Source organism: Miniopterus schreibersii (assembly GCF_964146895.1).
Source record: "Miniopterus schreibersii genome assembly, chromosome: 1".
Classification (NCBI taxonomy): domain Eukaryota; kingdom Metazoa; phylum Chordata; class Mammalia; order Chiroptera; family Miniopteridae; genus Miniopterus; species Miniopterus schreibersii.
Window position 1 is genome coordinate 126,975,352 of NC_138101.1, and position 15,467 is coordinate 126,990,818.

Sequence of the window (15,467 nt, forward strand, 5' to 3'; positions counted from 1 at the left end):
AGCACTGCAAGGTGATATTTACCATAACTTTTCTTTGTACCAACGGCTGGATCTCCAGCATCTCCTTCTCTGTGGCCAATTTCTAATAGATTCGTGGCCGGAAACTGCTGCCTAGCTGGGAGTTGGGGCAGGAATCAGGTCCAGGCGTCAGCAGCACAGTACACAAAAAGCTGGTCTCTGGAGGGAATAAAGTCTCGAAACTGGCCACTTGGCAATTCAAGGGTATCACTAGTTGCAGAAAATGTTTGAGGTCTAACCCAGATAAAAGGGGAAGTTGGAACCTTATATGCCAACTCTACACTGAAATAAGGAAGGAAGCCCAATCTCCAGAGCTTCTTCCAGCAGCTAGTCAGGTGGCACAACCACCTGGCAACAGGCCCTAACACTCCCTGCACCATACCCCAGAAGGAAAGCATCCCCAGTATGGAGTTCAGCAGCACTCTGTCTATAAGGGTGACTAAGAAAGGGTTTAGCCCTGGCCAGTGTGGCTCAATTGATTGGAGCATCATCCTGCCCATGCACCAGAAGGTGGCGGGTTCAATTCCCGGTCAGGGCACATACCCAGGTTGCGGGTTCGATCCGTGGTCCGGCGGGGTGTGTGCAGAGGGCAACTGATTGATGTATCTCTCTGTCTCTCCATTTCTCCCCCCCATCGTTTCTCTCTCTCCAAAAATGCATTTTAAAAAATGAAAGTTGTATGTTTAAAAAATATAAAGAAACCTAGGAAGAGGCTAGAGATGCATCCTTGTCTAGCCACCACAGTCTAACGCACGTCTTTGCGTATAAAAGGCCCTCGCTCTAGGCTTTCACACATAGCCCTGTGGGTGCACGGCGTGGGTGGAACACAGGCATTATTTCAGTCCCCACTGACTTAGAATTCTGGCTGTCCGTCTTTACAAAAATTTTACCAATAAACATACTAAAAGGTACTCCCTCTAAAAGCTCAAGGTCATAGTTCATTGAGTAAAAGAAATCTAATTTAATCTAAGAAAATCACCAAAGGGAAGTTTAACTCTGATAAAATAGAATGTAAGTCCTCATTGAAGCAGTCCATCAGCCTACTTGGTTTCCCCTCTAGCCCTTGCCTGTGGAAAGGTGTTTATAATAATGTAGTCAACATATCAAAGTTCCCCATTAATAAACTAGTTCTATGTCCATGAAAGTTAATAATGAATATAGTTTGAGTATACTCAAATGCAAGAGTAAAGAAATTGTGTCTAAATAACGGACTGGAAGCACTTGTTCAGATACTAAAAATACATAATTTTGGAGCAATGAGGAGCATAGTTTATAGAAAACATAAAATACTAGGAAGGGAAGTTCAGTTCTGAAATGGGGGACCAAAAATCACTACTTACTCTTGAGCAGGTGAGTAACATGGAAAAATGACGTTCATACAAAGTAAGAGTCAACTATGTGAAAAAAAGGATCGGAGCAAGAAGAGAGAAGCTAGAAGACGTTCGGGGAGCTCAGGTGTGAGTTGGTGAGGGTAGGGATTCTGGAGGGGTGGCCAGGAGATTGAGATGTAATGTGAGGGAAGACTGGGGAGGAAGAGCCAGCCAGACTTCGAGAATGGCAGGATGACAGAGAAGGAAGGGGAGGAAGGAAGGAGACGAGCGAGAGGAAGACGGAAGAACAAAGGCCGTACTGATTCCGTTTATAAAACTGTGGTCCAGGCACTATGACAGGGAAGGGAGACCTACATCTAGTCTGGAAAGTTAGTTTTAGGCTCATTGAGTTCAAGATAAAAGATAAAAATCAGGCCCGTGGTTGGAGAACACAGTGATTCTCAAAGAGTAGCCTATAGAGTTCTGCATCAGAATCCCCAGGCTGCCTATTAAAATGCAGATTCCGGGGCTCCTCTCAAAACCTACTGACTCACAAAATCCCAACCCCAGGAATCTGGGTTAAATGAGTGTGGAGGAGGTAAGTAGTGAGCACGCTGGAATGAGTCCTCCACTGAACCAGAGATAAGATATTTGATAAGGTATACTGCAAATGAAATATTTATCAATCAAATCTTCCTCTCAGATTTATTTGTGAAGGGGGGAAACATCTCTGTGGACCAAACCCCAAGTGGCTGAGCTTACCCAAAATTACTGAAGAGAAAAGCAGGATCTAAGCACTAAGGCTTGCTGGAGTGGGGGGGGGGGCGGGGGGGGGGCCTGGTTCAACAGTTACGAGTCATAGACAAAGAGGAGCCAATGTAGGATACAGAAAAAAAGTAAGTTTGTAAACTTAGCATGAACCACAATTATACATTATCACAAGGATGAGGGCGTTTCTGATGAAAACACTACTAGGTGCTTGGATGTTTCTATTTTTCCCCCCTCTGAAGTTCTGAATAATTACATTGGGACTGCTAATAATTACATTGGGGCTGCTAATTGCATCCTAGACAAAACCAGTAGGCCAGTAGTAGGTACAAAGTAGATACAAGTAGTATGACTTGTGTTAACTTCCCCAAAGTGACAACAGATCTTAGCTCTCTCTTGTTTTCATCATGCATTTAATAAGGATGGCCCAAATGTACATAGCATTGGGGTTTCGGGGAAAAAAATGATTAGGAAATGTTTAAACAGGTAGGTACCGAATATTTTAGGAGTTTGGGGCGGGGGAGATGATTGGCCCTAAGTGTGCTTTTCCTCCCAGTTACATCGTTTCCTTTCTAGTGTTTTTAAATGCTCTTAGTTTCCAAGGTAACAGTCAATGGACACTGGGTTGTATTCTTCCCAGTTTAAGAATTGTAGGCAAATGCTTTCAGGATGTAGCGAAGGCCTCTGATGCAAAAACCCAAATGCTTTTCTTGAATTAATGAGTAAAAATATTCAATCACTATAAAACTTAAAGCTAAAAAAGTGTCTCATGGAAACAACAGCTATTTACATACCTGCAGAGCTCTGCAGTGCACAAGGTACTTTCCCAAGTAGTTCTCATAGATCCATCTGTGAACCCTCAAAAGCAAGCAGGGCAGACATTATTATTATTATCCCTATTTCACAAGAGGTTGTCCAAGAGGTGGAGCTGGGATTTGAATTCTGACCATAAGACCTAGGGATCTACCCAGGATACCGAAAACACATAATTAAATAAAAAGATGTTTCTGCCCTTCACAAATAAATCTGAGAGGCAGATTTGACTGATAAATATTTTATTTGCAGTATGCATTATCAAATATTTCAATGGGGTAGCCTCAGTTTTTCTGGTGATTTGAAGCTTAAATTTCCTGGGAAAACAAAAACCTTCAGCTGTGTGAATGAGCAGAGTTGGTGGAGGAAGTGAAACCACGGTGTGGATAACGGGATGTGAAATGTAAATGCTTTATGCAGCTGAGGTCTTGGTATAAGAACCAAACTCCTACTTACCTTACAATCCAGAAAGGCTGGCCCAAAGAGTCAGTCTTATTTGAGGGCCTGAAAGGTCTGCTGAAGGAGTGGATTACAAATATTAGGGGTCATGGGTGAGGGGCCAGGGTGTTGGTGTCTGTCGCTGAAACTCACCATTCTGGAATGATTCAGGACTAAATCCTAGCTAGAATAGAGGTGGCTAACATACAAAGAGCAAATTAAAACAAAGAATTCTCTCTCTCTCCCTTCCTCTCTCTTTAAAATCAATCAATAAATATTTTTTTAAAAAAGAATTATCTCACTAACATCTTCCTGAGACCCTGAGAACGCGAGAACCAATTGCAACACTGTTTTGTGGCACTGACTGTGCTGAAGGGCAACATGAGAGAGCACGCTGAGGAGTAGAAGCTATTTCTAGAATAGAGCCAGTGTGAGCAGAGCCCATCTTAACTATGGTTTAAATGGGGTAACGCCATGGAAATATTACATCCTTACAGCTCTTGCAGCTTTTTTATGCATAGTTCATTCAGAAAGTATTTACTGAGGTCAGACTTTGTGACAGGTAGTTGGGATATAGCAGTGAATAAAACTGATGAAGTCTTATTCTTTGGAAGTTTTATTCTAGTGGGGGAAGGTAGAAAACAAATTATGTGGTGGAGATAGTTGCCATAGGGATAAAAAACCTGAAGCAGGGTAAAAGGATGTGGCTTTGGCAAAACACAAGATATGTTTCTATTTTAAATGTTTTTATAAATCATCAAAAATCCATTTGATTAACTTAGTAGTTGTGATAACTGAAAAACATTTCATAATAATAATGGAATCAATTCCTCAAAAAGACATAACAGTGCTAAATGTGTATATATCTAACAACAGAGCATCAAATACATGAAGCATAGACTTGGAACTGAAAGGCCAAATTGAACCCTCTAATTATAGGTACAGATTTCAACAATCCTCTCTCAATAATGGATTAAGGAAGTACAAAAAAATCAGTAAGAATATACATGAGTTGAACAACATTATCAACTAACTTGACCAATTAACATTTATAGAACATTCCAGCCAGCAACTGCACATTCTTTCTCTGGACACGTGGAACATTCACTAGCCACACCACATCTGGGCTATAAAACAAGTCTCAATAAATTTAAAATAATTGAAATCAAACCACAAGGGAATTAAATTAGAAAAAGAATACAAGAATACCTAGAAAATCCCCCAAATATTTGGAGACTGAATCTAAGCATCTAAATAATCTATGTGGCAAAGAAAAAAAAGAGTGAAAGGGAAATAAAAATATAAACACAGCACATTAAAATTGGTGGGGTATAGCTAAAGGAGCTAAAATTGTCTAGAGGCAAATTTATGGCTTTAAATGCTCCTATTAGGAAAAAAAGAAAGGTCTAAAATTAATAATCTAAATTTCAGCTATAAGATAATAGATAAAGAAGAGCAAATTAAACTAAATAAAAGGAAGGAATTAATAAAGAGGAACAATCAATGGCAAAGGAATAAACAATAGAAAAAAATGAAACCAGAATTGTTTTGCTTTTTGTTTTTTGGTGGGTTTTTCTTGCAAAATACAATAAAATTGATAAAATTCTAGCCAGATAAAGAAAATAAGAGAAGAAACACAAATTACCAACATCAGGCATGAAAGCGGAGACCTAATTACAGATACTAGAGAGATTAAAAGAAAAATAAGGTATTATTATGAAAAACAATGCTGCTGCTTTAGGACAAAACTAGTCTTTTCCTTGAAAAAAATAGAAGTGCATACAGTTTTATTGCTCTGAAACTAATACTTCTCAATGTAGTCTCAATCATTTATAATGATTATAACTTTTAATGAAAGTAACTCCTATTTTTCAGAGAAAACTGGGGAGTAGATAAACTAAGAGTTCATGAATTCATATAACACAACTTTCTACAGTTGCTAATATCCCATGTACAACTTCTCAAAGTGGTGAAAATGAACATGTTCATTAACAAGGCCTAAAGATACAATCTTTCTACAGTATATAAAAATAAGAATCAAAGGTATACAAAGTTAAAATTGTACTTAATAATTAATACTTTAGTATTAGATCTTACTTAGAAATTATCTAAGTATCCCATGATTTTCCATTAATTAACCCAATTTAATACCAATCCAAGATTTTAAGTAAGCTGACATACTATAAAACACAATTACTAACAAAATAAAGTTCATGAGAAGAATACGGATGCAATTTGGTTAAACACAAACTTACATTTTTCATAAGCAAGCGTTAAGTAGCTGTGATACTAGCCCATTTGATCAGTAAACCTGTATAAGTTTAGGAAAACATACACAAATATAATAAAAATGTACCGTTGTATTATATACAACACTGATAGCAAATCAGAGAAGACAGAGCTGTTTTCATTAAACAAAATAATGAATCTAGTCTAGTTTGCCAAAGACTAACCTAAATGATGTGAACTTAAATTCTTAAAATGTTTCTCAACTGGTTTCTTTCAAAATACTTTTAAAATCTAGCACATTTTATATCTTAGAAGTTCCAATTCCTCATTTTCTGAGAATTATAGAAATATTATTCTCTTATATATCTCATAAGCCAAACAGAACAGGGCTCTTTTAATTTAGTAGATTTTATCATCTAATTTCTTAATACCATCTGGATTTAGGGAAACATTACACATTCATACAATGAGAGGTAAAGGCCTTTCTGAATTACAGACATACAGACGTACAGACATGGAATTTATAGCTTCAATTCTAAAATTTCAGTCATGAGTCAAGAGTAAACAGAGAAGCACAAAAAATTTATTGGTTCAGGTACCAAAGAGCTGTTCTCCTTCTTGGTGGCACACAACATTCTTAACTGATTTGAACCCACATAGATCAGTGGGCAGACAAGGAAGGCTAACTAAGCCAGTTTCTCTGTTGTCTCTCAGCTAAGAGAGACTAGATCTCTACAGATCATTAACCCATTCACCAAGCTCATCAAATGGCCAGACCATAACACCAAACACCCAATTGTTGCTACCGAGAGTGGGCAATGACTTACTGCTGTAAACAAAACAAAGACAAACCACAAAAGTAATAGAGAACAATATTAAAATTAGCAAAGCAGACAGCAAAGTTCTATTGTCAAATTAGCAAAGCAGACAGCAAAGTTCTACTGTCATTCTGAGACCGCAAACCAGATGTGTCTGGGCTTTAAGCAGCCAATGAGCTGTACTTCTCTGGTGAAAAGTATACCTGCTTTTGTTAGGTGAACCCCCAAACTATTAAAAGACAAATGACAAAATAAAAATAATGCCTCTCACACAGATATAAAACAAGCATGTGTTAAAGATTTTATGGAATGTATTAATCAATGAAGGAGCAATGAAGTAGATGTTGTAATAAGCTCCAAGGAGAAATAAAAAATCACAGATTTATATGGAGTAAAGGAATGTTGAAATGAATCTGCAAATGGAAGCAAAACTAGCTTCTTCCACTGTGGTAGAGGGAAACCAACCAGGCAAGTTTAGAAAACAGTGCTCTAGCATATTTTGGTTTATAAGGTTACCTAGCAGAGTCTTGAAGAAATAAAACCCAGCACTGGTGAGTTTTGAAAGATCCCTGGAGTTCTTTCTAGGTGGGACATTTAGGAGAAGTCTTGGGGAGTCAATGGGTACAACATGAGGGAAGGGGTTATGGCTATAAAAGGAAGGGAATAGCAAAGAAAGGGGCCCTGTGGGAAATTCAGATAAGCTTCATCTAACGGACCACACGGTCCCATGGAAGAAACAGGAGCCAAGAGGGAAGGAAGAAGGGAACTCACAAGCCTGAAGCAGATCTGTGAAGACTGAGAGCTCACAGTACAGAGGGAAAGAGAAACAGAGAACAATTATGTCATAACTTTCAAGGTGGGCTTGGACATTGGTATTTTGAAAAGCTTTCCTGGTGATTATAACTTATAGCCCAGTTTGTAACCTCTGTTCCTGAGCTGGAGTTCACCAGTGTCACCCCAGGTAAAGCTGGTCATTGATGCTGTGCTTCTATTCTAAGTGATTCATCTGTTCCCTGTTCAAGAGGGTGTCAGGATTTTGGTTGAGTTTCTTCTTCTTTTTAATTAAGTTAAATTCCTGAAGAGGAAATGACTTGTGGTTTATGCCTGTTTCGACTGAGTCATATCACTGAATGTCCCCTTTATGTGAATTTAAAAAAAAGAATATGGTAGACTTTCCACTTATCAGTGTGTGCTATTTTGTTGCTGCAGTAAAATGAGCAGAACTCAGAAATGTGGTTGTAAAATGGCAGGCTTGAAGTCTTCATTCTTTTCTTTGTAACATACTGCAAATAGTATGACCTAGGAATACTACAAGGTGCAATAAAATGAGCAATGGATTTGGTCCCCAAAGATGGTAGGACCAGTGCTGGTACCGCCCTGGAAAATTACTACACACTTAGCCTTGGTTTCCTTCTCTGAAAAATAAGATACATCTCTTTGGACCTAAAATGTCATCGACTGTAAGATGCACCAGTTTTACATACTACTAAGAAAAGACATAATTGTATTATTCCACTGCTAATGTAAATATTTGGAATTATTATGACAACATTTATTGTTAATAGAGTCCACATGTTCTAGAATATTAAAAAAACACTTTTTTTTGTTGTTAAAAAAATCAGATAAGCTAAGAAAAATCCTTTAAATCAATCTCTCCTAAAGTCAATTTGTTAACAATGCCTGAGACTCTTCTCATTTGAGTCAAATTTTACCTCAGAATACAAAAGATTAACTGAAAAGCCAACTAACTTGTAACTTTCCTATAGGACTTCCAAAAGATTTGATACACTACCTCCCGCTAAAAAGTGATTGGAGATTTGCCTATACTTAAGCCGTGATAAGAGCACGGATTGCTTTGGTCAAAATGCAAATATGGAATCCTAAATATTGTTTAGTTCAGCAGAAGCCAATAGTGTTTTAATGTTGCAAATGTGTAGTGGGAAGACATGAGCATAATTACAAAGGCATGAAGTGAACTTGGGTAAATGTGTTCAGTTAGTGAAGCACGCAGTGTACACGGGGCGATGTGCAGGTTGGGGGAAGAAAACACAGGAGAAAAAGACTGTAGGGGAACACAATAGTTTAGGGGGGTGGGGAGACCACTGTGTAGCACTGAGGAGAGAACAGAGTAAGGAAATACAAGGCGTTACATTTGAACGCCTCCAGCACATTGTCCTACTGGGGGAGGCTTTCAGGAAATGTATAGCCTGATAGAAAACAACCTTCAGAAAATACCCAGTGAAGAACATCAGTCTTTATACAGAGATGAATAAAGGCAGGTGGAGCTATTTTCTTAAGCAATTGATTCTACACAAATAAGTGCTTCTAAAGGACAGCCCACCGTGAGAGGTGGAGGCCCAGTCCTGGGGCCACAGTAAGCGGCTCCAGAAGAACCTCTTAGCAGTAAGGAGACAGATGTCAGCTCATGTAACCAAACCACGGAATGGAGCGAACGGCCCAGAGGCTCAAACCACATCAGCACCCTTCCTTCATTTCTAGTCCTGGTCTTATGTTCTCAGTTTCCTTCCTTGGAGCACAGACCTTGGGCACCCGTTAGGTGCCTTCGGTCTGCAGCGTTATCGCTCACGAGCCAAGCAGGGGTTAAAAAACAACCAGCAAAACACCAGCTCTACCTGCGGCGTTCTTCAGTGTCTTCTAAAATATTCTAAAATCCTTACGCGCAAGACTGACGAGAAACTTCACAAGGGAGGGTCACGCTGATGACCCCGGCTGAACCCCCGGGCCCCGCCGGACGTGGCCGGCGTCACGCGGGGGCGCGAAACGCAGGGCGCGCGCCCCCCCCCCCGGCGCACCGCGCGCCTCGGGCATTCCAGCAGCTCCCACTGGGCGTTCGGGGCGATGGGCTTCACGGAACGCGGCAGGCAGAGGAGTCCAACGACTTCATCAGCAAGAAATGGGCCAGATGCAAGAATTGAGACGTTCCGCAGGGCAAATACCCAGTTTCCCCACTAAGTAAAGAGAAGGGAGGGGGTGACGCTGGAGAAGAAGAGAGACCTCAAAGACAAAGTAACCACGCACGGTGGGAAAGGGGCTGTGCTTGGATCCTTGACCAACCAAAAAGAAAAGGCATCTTTGAGACAATCAAGGAAATTTGAACGTACAGTGAATATTAGGTGATATTAAGGAATTACCTTAACTTTTCGAGGTGCGTTATTTAATGGCTGAGTAATTACTTTTTTTTTTTAAAGATACTCATCAGAGGAAATTTAACTGGGAAACGACTTGCTTTAAAAGTATGGCGCTGTTCTGGCCCAGCCCTCGCCGCACCACGGACGCCTCAAGGACCGAGTCGCTCCCGCTCCCCAGGCCCCCGTAAAGCGCGGCGCGCGGAGGCTCCCGCGGTGCGGCCGCTCCGAGCGGGCTCAGCGACCCCAGAGCGCAGGCCCGAGGACTCCCAGCCCGGCCTCCAGTCCCGCCAAGGGTCCTTACCCAAGGTGCCCCGGGCTCTCATTTGCATGTCGCACGCGACAGGTAAGCCCGGCGGCTCAGTCGCAGCCTAACAATCAAAGCAGCCAGCGTGCGGGCCTCGTGAGGTGTCAGTTTGCAGCAAACTCCCCCCATCGTTCCGAGATCGCCACGAAGGCGCGCAATTTGGTCACCGTAACTAAGATGGGAGGCAGCTTCCCGAAGCTTAAATACGCTGTGGGGCCAGGTTGTGGCGTGCTCGCTTCGGCAGCACATATACTAAAATTGGAACGATACAGAGAAGATTAGCATGGCCCCTGCGCAAGGATGACACGCAAATTCGTGAAGCGTTCCATATTTTGCGCGGTGCCTCGGGAGAAATTAGCCAAAGCACAGTATGTGACTAAAAGTGTGACTCTCCACTATAAAAATATTCGTGTCGGGCACTTGAGGAAAGGAAAACGGAGCTGAGTGATACCTGTGGTATTTGTGCTAAGTTTTTAACTTGCGTTTGCTCTACAAACCTTAAACTTTTTAAAATCGACTTATCTCTGGTTTTGTCTCCCTCAACAACATAAACTCCACAGACCCAGGTAGGTTGGTTATTATTCCCTAGACGACTGCCTGGCGCACAAGTTGCTCGGTGAATCCTTACAAATCATTTCTGAACTGTTGAGTTACTAAATTATTGCTAAAATTATGAATCCTTACTAAAAGAAGCAAGCAACATTAATGCTCATTTATTTTGTCTACTTTGTGGCATTATTCAGCGCTTTAGGCCTGAAATCGTACGCTCTGTCTCAGACTTCGAGCTGTACAACGGCAGAGGCTCATCGAGGGCCCCGGTGGTTACACCGGATGAGACTGATCTCGGTGGGTGCCTGTGCACCTTAGAGTTCCAAGACCAATTGAAAACTGGCTGGAAGCAGCAAGCCCACTTGGATCTGCTTTCACAGAGTATTTCTGAGGCCGGTTTTGTATGCCTGTTCTTACCTGGCCTTTAAGGAGCACTCAGAAATGCTGGTTTGCCTAAAACGGACGGATTCTGTTACGGGAGATTTGATCAAAAAGTTCACTGCCCAAAAGTTGGTTTAACTTAATCAAACACAAGCACTCGGATGCAGATACCAGGATCATCTGGCAAAAGAGATGTCACTGGGCGGCCACGGAGATTGCAGAAGGCGGTTGAGATGCACTAGCCCCTCAAACAGGAAAGAATTAGGTGGGAGTCCTGGAAAGTCTGGGCGATGGACGCCTCCAAAGTCCAACGCCCACGGCCCACCCGAGCCGTCGCAAAATATGGAACGCTTCACGAATTTGCGTGTCATCCTTGCGCAGGGGCCATGCTAATCTTCTCTGTATCGTTCCAATTTTAGTATATGTGCTGCCGAAGCGAGCACGCTACAACCTGGCCCCACAGCGTATTTAAGCTTCGGGAAGCTGCCTCCCATCTTAGTTACGGTGACCAAATTGCGCGCCTTCGTGGCGATCTCGGAAGGATGAGGGGAGTTTGCTGCAAACCGACACTTCACGAGGCCCGCACGCTGGCTGCTTTGATTGTTAGGCTGCGACTGAGCCGCCGGGCTTACCTGTCGCGTGCGACATGCAAATGAGAGCCCGGGGCACCTTGGGTAAGGACCCTTGGCGGGACTGGAGGCCGGGCCGGGAAGTTCTCAGGCCTTGGTGCTGGGTCCGCGGAGCCGTCCGGGAGCTGCGAGCAGGGCCGGAGCCTCCCCGCGCGCCGTGCTCCAGAGGACCCGGGCAGTGGGCGACTCGCCGCCCGGCGGCCCCAGCTTCCTGCCTGGAGCCGGCGGCCTCTCCCCGGCGTCCCGCGCTCGGTGGAATTCCTGCCGACACGCCGCCCGCTCGGGTCTGGACCGCGGGCACCGCTCTCTCCGTTCCCCGGGCTCAGCGAACTTTCGCACCGTGTCGGGCCCGAGTCCGCGATGCCCGGGCCCGGTGTGGTGGGGGAAGGGGCTGATGGGCCCGGAAGGGGGGCCGCCGTTCTCGCCGGTGTCCCCCAGGCTGCCTTGACGCCCCGTTTCCCGCCGGCTGGAAGAGGAGCTCGCTGAAGCCCACATTTTTGGCCTGAGAGGTGGCTTCGAGGAATTCCACTATTAGGGTTGAACTGGGCAGGCATTCTTGTTCCTTGTATTTCCCCGCACCCTGCCCCTCGCCCTGTTACCATACGCACATGCACAACAGACCAACTTGAAGGAAATACCGGATGGCTGGTGGTCAAGACTCTGATTTTTACTGTTGCAAAAACCACACTGCTCCAGGACAGCCTTGCGCGTTGTGAAATGAGGACCAAAGGCGAAAGCAAGCCTCTGGTATAGAGGTGGTTGCCCAGCTGCGTATACTGGAAGGGAAGGGAAGAGCATAGGTTTGCCCGAGTTGCAAAGGCACCCTTAATAAGAAGACAGTGTATTTATAGAGTAAGTGGAGTTTTGCTTTTTTCTCCATTTGGTGGTCCCACCTCTCTCCAAAACTATGACATAATATTTCGAAGTAAAAACCTACGAAAGACAAGTAATTTTGAGTTTTCTTAATTAGTACACAATTTTATGATGTATAGAAAGAAAATAGTGTGAAACCATAGAATTTCTGGTATTGCTGAGACAAAAATAGAAGAAAAAAAAAAAGACAGCCTACAGGGATTATTGCTAAACCTGTGTTCATGGTTATAATTCAAAGCTTTGAAAGGTGATAGAAACTGTGTTCGCCCCTACCCCAGATAAAAAATTAGGCAAAAGTGACACACCTATTAAGTAAATTGTCGAATTACAATTAGTCTGCTTTGATATATTTCTAACGGCCTGCCTTTCCAATAAGCCATTGCTGACTTCAAAACCATTACGAAATAGTAAAATTGATGTTTAATTTTATGAGTTGAAAAAATATATCAAAAAATCCTCCATGTTTTGTTTAGAAACGTTACAACCAAACAGTTTATTAAAGGATACATGGTTAGAGCAGTCTGTAGTTGGAAGGATGGTCAGAATTCCAGAGTTACGAACTTGATTTCTTTACTCCTTAAGTCAGGCTACACTCCTGGATGACCACCTATGAACCCTTTATATTCTGAAAAGAGGAAAATGTTTGCCACATACAGAAAAAAGAAATGATAAGAGATCAAATCCTTGGTGGTGGTGGGATCTTTATAATGGCTCTAAATTATCAGATGTGTACAGCAGAAACAGCAGAAAAGCATAATTTTAGACTCATGGCACGGCTGAACAATGTGCTATTAAAGAGCTACAGCAGAATTTCTCACAGGTAATTTATTTGTGACTCCTTTTAAAGGAATAAATTCTCTCAACCTCCAGTATTCCTAAAATTACTTCTATTATAATGTTATTTAAACATGTATAAACATAAAACTGTGTATAAACTTATTCTTATAGCTGTTATAAACTAAAAACAAAAACAAGTTAACTACTTTAGTTTTGTATCATATTGATTTGTGTTAAAACAGACTACATATCAATGCAATTCAAATTAACATTACAGTGGAACCTCCGTTCTCGAACTTAATTCTTTTGGGAAGGCTGTTCGGTAAGTGATTTGTTCGAAAACCAAAACATTTTTCCCATGAGAAATCATGTAAATTGAATTAATCTCCGTTCCAGACCCCCAATGATTGTTTTAACCTTTCTTATATACATTTCAAGTCTAATGTAGTTTAATCTATGAAGTTCTTAAATTTATCTAACCACCCCCTTCTAGCCTCAAAGGAATCACTTTCAGCACTCGTTCCAGAGATGTCTTGCAGGTCAGCATGCAGCATCTTTCCTTGTTCATGTATCATTGCCTCTGAAATGCTGTCATTGGCTAACTGCTTTTCATTTATCCAAATCAACAATAGCTTTTCTACCTCTTCAATTGCCTGTGACCGTTATTTCTTCCATACCCTTAGCAACGTTAGCACTCTTGATGGCCTCTTTATGTTTTAAAATTGTGCTAATCACGATTTCACCAGCAACAAAAGCATTCTCTCCTTTGGTGCCTGAGAGACGCTTTTCGTCAGGCTGAGGTTATCAGCTTGAAAGGGTTGTCAAGTCAAAAACCGAAGTTTAGTTCCACAACAGAGACTTTTTTTTTTCTATGAACAACCTGGTCAAGAACTGAATTGTTCAAGATGGGAGACGTTCAAAAAACAAGGTTAGACTGCAATAGATGGTGTGTCTGGCAAAAACAAAATCACTTTTGTTGGGTTTGATAGTTGAAAGATGTAGCCCCAAGTTCAGTTCTATACTTACGCTGCTTCTGTGTTCTGATTAATACAGAGAATATCAATTCACATAAGTATGTTCTGAAAAAACTGAACCTTTGTTTGCAACCAAATTATGTAACATCTTTGAAATCAGGACACAGCACACAACAAACGGGAGCCAAGAGTATGAAATAGGTAGTTTAGTAAAATCAGTCCTCATACTTAACACTCTGCCAGTGAGCAATCCTTAAATGCCAATATATTATCTGATGACTCTGTAAAGCTGTATTATTTATTTCAACATGGAGTTAGAGTAACAGTATAACTGAAATCAGCACTAAATATATATCTAATCAAATATTGCTGAAATTTGGAAAAGATTATCTGAAATAGTTTTAAATTCTTAGAAACATTTTTTAAACTTTTTGTTTCAGCCCTGAGCTCATCGACTATTGAAGGTAAAGAAGGAATGAGGGTTCTGGTAGTGTTTATATATATGTTCAATATATTCATGAATATTCATATATTTTTGGGGCTATATAAAGACTGTAATGTGCAATTTCATCTGATTCTGTGAGCAACTTTCTCACTTTGAAGAAACAGATTTTCTTTATGAATTCTCTGATACATACTAGAAGCTGATTCAAAGGCCTTCCCACAGTCAGTGCATTAATGGTGACTCAAGATGACTACTCTAGTCATATTCCAAGGGCTTTCTTTCCTATACACACATACACAGAACTTTTCTCCTTTTTGAATCTGCTGATGCTGCTGTGGTATTTCCTAGAATTACCAGTCAGCACATTTGTAAGGTCTCTAATATACATTCTCTGATATATATTTAAGACAGATTTATCCATGAAGACACTCTCATTTAGTAGAAATAGTTTTCACTTCAGTGAGTTTTCTAATATATATGATTTAATCTAGCACTTGTTTTCTCACTCAAAGCATACGGATCGTTTTAGTTTCACTGTGAATTTTCTGATACACTTGGGAGTTGTGGCTTGAAAGTGAAGGGAACGTACAATCATCACATTCACAAAGAACCTACCTCCCCAATATGACCTTTAATGTACAATTGTACTAATTATCTATTGCTGCATAAATTACCCCCCAACTCAGCAGTTCAAAAGACTCATCACATTTCTGAGGGAAAGGAATCTGGGAATGGCTTAGCTGGGTAGGTAGGTCTGGTGAGATTCTCTGGTGATATTTCATTCAAACTGTCAGTTGGGGAAGGAGAATCATTTTTCATGCTCATAATTATTGGTACGCCTTATAGTTTCTCTAGTTGCTAACCAGACTTTAGTTCCTCACCATGCAAGACCTTCCATAGGGCCACTAACAATATGATGATTTGCTTCCCTCAGAGTGAGAGATCATCATAGATATAGTGGAGGCCCAAGAGGGAAAACCAGTTTTTTATAA

General features: G+C 41.5%; 1 protein-coding gene across 1 annotated transcript in view; it reads right to left on the reverse strand.

Moving 5' to 3' along the window:
- The window catches only part of AKAP6 (A-kinase anchoring protein 6), a 516,415-nt gene extending 507,282 nt beyond the window's left edge, over positions 1-9,133 (reverse strand). Inside the window, exon 1 of the mRNA XM_081157931.1 lies at positions 9,028-9,133. The gene's annotated coding sequence lies outside the window, so the exon portion shown is untranslated. The remainder of the gene's footprint in view (positions 1-9,027) is intronic.
- Positions 9,134-15,467: the final 6,334 nt, after the last annotated feature.